The sequence below is a fragment of the Lactuca saligna genome, chromosome 9 (assembly GCF_052625555.1).
Source record: "Lactuca saligna cultivar CGN05327 chromosome 9, ASM5262555v1, whole genome shotgun sequence".
Lineage (NCBI taxonomy): Eukaryota > Viridiplantae > Streptophyta > Magnoliopsida > Asterales > Asteraceae > Lactuca > Lactuca saligna.
In genome coordinates, this window is record NC_136425.1 from 1,453,537 (window position 1) to 1,458,482 (window position 4,946).

At 40.2% G+C, this 4,946-nt stretch overlaps 1 long non-coding RNA gene across 1 annotated transcript; it reads left to right on the forward strand.

Moving 5' to 3' along the window:
• The first annotated feature begins 2,100 nt into the window (after positions 1 to 2,100).
• LOC145014704 (uncharacterized) lies at positions 2,101 to 3,369 on the forward strand. Its single transcript, XR_013665582.1, has 3 exons — positions 2,101 to 2,188; positions 2,961 to 3,027; positions 3,320 to 3,369. It is a non-coding gene; the product is annotated as an uncharacterized LOC145014704 (long non-coding RNA).
• Positions 3,370 to 4,946: the final 1,577 nt, after the last annotated feature.

Sequence of the window (4,946 nt, forward strand, 5' to 3'; positions counted from 1 at the left end):
TGCCCAGTCACAACAACAGAAACTAATCCCTTCTCAATTTCCTACATCCCTACTTTTTCAGCCACCCCATTTATCTCTTACTGCAACAAGCTTTTAGCCATTCAGACCGACTCAACTCGGATTTCAAATGACCGTTCAACTTGGTTAATGAATCAACCTGTTGAAAATCAATTACAATAGAACATACCGATTTCAGAAAACAATTTTTGGTGGCAGTGACTTCGAACACGGTCTAAATAAACAAGGGAATGCAACGATGGTGGTGTTATCGCATTTGATTCACGTCATCAATGGTAGTAGTGACTCCAATTCATGATGTTTTACTCGATGGGGGTGTTGTGGTGATGTTGGTGACCGACAAGAGGAAGATGTCTCCAAAAAACGAAAACAGGTAACCGGTGGTGGGTTTAGGTTTTAGGGATGATATTTTTTTTAGTTCATTAATATATAAATAATAAATAATTATAAAATAAAAATGTAAATCATAAAATTAATTATAAAATAAATTAATAAGGGCATAATAGTTTTTTTAGATCAAACATTGATCAAACGTGCAACAAACAGGTATAGTAGGGACCTTCTGATTTAAATAAAAAACAACTAGAGACCAAACGTGCAAGTTGCCCCAAACCACAAAGACCATTCGTGTAATTTACTCAATTTTGATATTAACTTGTTATCTTCGTCTTATCTAATGAAATAGTGCACGCCCATCTAATAAGTCCCTTCCAAAGTCAATTTCTTAAAATACCCTTCATAATATACACGAAATGAAAAAATAGCATCAAATGTGGTTCAAGAAATCAAGGATGTATTTTCTGTTTCGAATAAGACCTTAGTGTCCATGTATCTAACACCGTTGTTTTCTCTCATGTCAATCGATGTCGGTGAACTACGACGAATGATTCTTTTATATGTGATTAAGTTTCTACAGGTTTTCATTGCTATAAACATGTGATTAATAACAACATGTTGCAGGTTTCGATAAGTGGTTTTGGTTATTTCCCCACAATATTTGGGTATCCTCTTCATATAAATTTCAATTTATAGAGCCCGTTACAGAGCGAGAAGGGGAAGAATGAGTTATTGGAAGCATCAACTGGGTTATACGTATTTTAAGAATCCATAACCATTAGTATCATCATCTTCTTTCTTGGTTTAACATATAAGTTTCTCTGATTTTACATATAACTTTCAATAAGTTAATTCAAACTGGCTTATAACAACCTACAATCTTGGTTTAGGTTTGAACTTTTACTCCTTAAAAATACAGAAAATATAGCTAGCCACTATATCGATTATTTTAGAGATTGTAGTAATGTTTTTATAGGTGTATCTGCTTTTGTAAATGAAATTGTTCTATAAACTATTTTGATATGTATATTTTTTTAGAATAATTTTCTATATTCATGTATGTTAGATGGATGTCTTTTAAGGTATGAACCTGTATACTTTTTTTTCATTTATTAACGTTGTGTTAAGGTTTTGAGTTAACCATTCATGGCTTAATGAAAAGAAAAGAAAAGAAACAATATGTACTACATACATGTATCATTTTAGCACAACCTTTAGACAATTTAGTACATGATTAGCTTGATTTATTACTTCTTTAGGTCTTAAATTTCAATGTGAAATTACACTTTTTTCATTTTTTTTTATCTCTTTTTGACTTTATAAGTTATTTCTTCAAATAAATACTAAAATTAGTTTTTAGATAGGATGGGTGGCTTATAGTGGAATGGCATATATATATATATATATATATATATATATATATATATATATATATATATATATATATATATATTGTAACAACCCGGAATTTTCAGGTATTTATTTTGGACTTAATTATGGAAATTGTGAGTGGACTCGGTGAGTTGGAGCCCAGACTCGCCGAGTAGGATCACGGATTTGGGCACGGGTTCGCGTCCGGACTCGACGAGTCCATGCTGTGTGGTGAAACCCTAATTTCTGGGGTTTGCGGCCTATTTAAAGGGCCTTATGGCCGTCATTTGTGCTCACCCAACCCTTAGAGAGAAACCTTTGAGAGCTGGAATGTTTTGAGAGAGAAAGGAAGCCTTATTGACCTTGTGTGTGTGATCTAGCAAAGAAGGAGAAGGATCTAAGCAAGAGGAAGCAAAGGAGGTTGCTATTCAGTGGATTTGAAGCTTAGAGCATCGATCTAGAGGTATGAATTCGATCCATTTTCTGATTTGTGGAGTATAGGGAGATCTAGGGTTTCTTATGGACATTTATGGAATGATTTGATGCCAAATAGTCCCCTTCTTGTGTTGAGACTCTGGATCTGGATCCATAGAGAGTCTAGAGAGCCTCACTCTTCCAGCTTTATGTATAGCAATGGAGTTTATGGCCTTGAGTTATTGTAATTGAGACAAAAACATCATTTAGGGTCATATAGAGATTGTATGTGCATCAAGATAGTGACTTTACGTGCTAAATAAGCTTGGAGGGACTGGATCTATGGGTTAATGGACTGGATCTGACCTCATGAACAAGTTTTAGTCATTGCATGGCACGGACTCGCCAAGTCCGAAGAACAGACTTGGCGAGTAGTATGAATGTTGCCCGATCATACAACGTGTGGTCTTGCCGAGTTGGGAAGGGTTGACTTAGTGAGTCAGGGGGAAATCAGAGTGGACAGGTGGACTGAGTCAAGTTGGACTCGCTGAGTTGTTCTTGAGACTCGGCGAGTTGAGTCGTGGTGGCCCCACAACTCATGCCAGGAGGGACTCGTCATGTTAGGGGAATACTCGACGTGTCAAGGGAGGATTTCAGGGAAATTAGTGTATACGTTCAGACTCGCCGAGTCGCTATATGCACTAGCCGAGTCCGGTCAAAGTTGACCGTTGACCGTTGACCAGGGTTGACTTTCGTTGACTTATTAAGGAGTAGCCAACCTTAGTTGGGAAAGTGTTAATTAGAGATGTATTGTGATTTAGGAGGACTATAGCTCGGAAGATCGAGCGCTAGTGATTTCAGGACTTACGACTTATCGAGATACACGAGGTGAGTCTTCTCACTATACTTTACCTTAAGTAGGTAACCAAAGTTATGTGAAAGAGTATCTGTATGCTATGTATGTTATGTGTTGTACTGCATTATTTCTATGTGATATATGTTGTGCATGTTTACAAAGTTAGAACCGGAAGGTTCACAGAGTTAGAAGCTGAGGGTTCACAGAGTATGGGTGCACGGACCCACGGAGTAATAGCCTCGAGTGGCTAATATGTGTTATATGTGGTATTTTGGGGAACTCACTAAGCTTTTATGCTTACAGTGTTTGATGTTATTGTTTCAGGTACTAGTGACGACCGCGGGAAGGCGCCGGCTTGATCCGTACACACACACACGGAGTTTATACATTTGTGATCTTGGGATTTTGTATTTACTTGAATTAGACAATTAATATGGTTGTTTTATGATTATTAAATGAATTATGTTTTACGAAAATTTGAAAATTTTGTTTGAAATTTATGGTGTTATAATTTGGTATCAGAGCCTTGGTTTGAGGGATTCGGGTACACCTTCGGGAGTATTTGAACTCAAACTGAGGATTTGGAAAAATATTTTCAAAAGAAAATTTAACTTTTATAAGAGTAAAAGATTTTTTTGAAAAATTCAAGGAAAAAACGTGTGTACGATCAGTCAGCGCCCGAACGGTGATTTCCCAAAATACCCTTATATTATATGTTATGGTGTATTCTCTTGTTGGGGTAGGCTATGTATTCTTATTAGGACTAGAGTGCCCTGATTTGTGATGCCTTAGCCTAGGGAGATGTGAGCTGCTATGAGATGCTTGAGAGCGAATAGGTAGCAGCGAGGTGCTTATGAGAGATTTGTTAGAGAGTGATAGAGTACTTGGAATTTGGGATCCGAAGAGGAAGATTTGGAGTGTGTACTGAGACGGTGTGGACATTAGTATTGGGCCCGTACTACTGAAAGCACCGGGGCGGTGCACGGTCCAAATAAGAATTTTTAGAATACCAAGAATCAAGGAGGGATGGATTGTCAAGTGTGAGTATGCTCGAGCGGATTCTAATTTATCGTATGTTGTATTTCAGAGGTTGATCATGGTGAGGACACGTCATATGCCGGAGGGTGTCGGGGCTAGTGATGAGGAGATCCGGCAGATCATTCATGAGGAAATGGCTGCGGTCATCAGAGCAGAGATACCAGAGATGTTCGGGTCTATTAAGACCGTGCTGATCGAGACTTTCGACGAGCGTTATGCCGCTCTTTCTGAGGCTGCGGTTGTGGCGGCCACTGCAGCTGTTGCTGTTGCTAGGCCGCAGGGTGGTGACGCGTTACTGTTCCGGGAGTTCAGCAACACAAAACCACCGGAGTTCGATGGGACCCAGGACCCGGTGGCGGCCATGAGTTGGATTTCTGACATAGAGGGGTGTTTCTTCACTTGCTCATCTCCTGAGAATCTGAGAGTACGGTTCGTACTGAACCAGCTTCGCTTGGGAGCGAAGGACTGGTGGAAGTTTGTCACAGCACATTTTTCGCCTGCTGAGCTTGCGGCAGTGACCTGGGAGAGGTTCACTGCCATGTTCCGAGATGAGTATGTTCCCCAGGTGGAGCGGGAGCGGTTGGCCCAGGAGTTTCTGACCCTCAAGCAGGGTACTGAGTCTGTTACAGTGATCACCAGGATGTTTCACGAGAAGGCGATGTTTTGCCCTGAGCACGTGTCCACTGAGCAGGCACGTATGAGTCGATATTTGAGTATTTTGAGATGAGACATTCGGGAGTTTGTGGCAAACTCCTCATACCGGACATTTGCCGAGCTCTAGGGAAATGCCCGGAAGAGGGAGATTGAGCTGGAGACCCAGGCTAGGAAGGAGGCTAAGTCTCAGGGGAGGGATCGGCGACCGATACATTTCCAACCGGCAGCCAAGCGGGCCAAGCCCGCTGATCCCAAATCA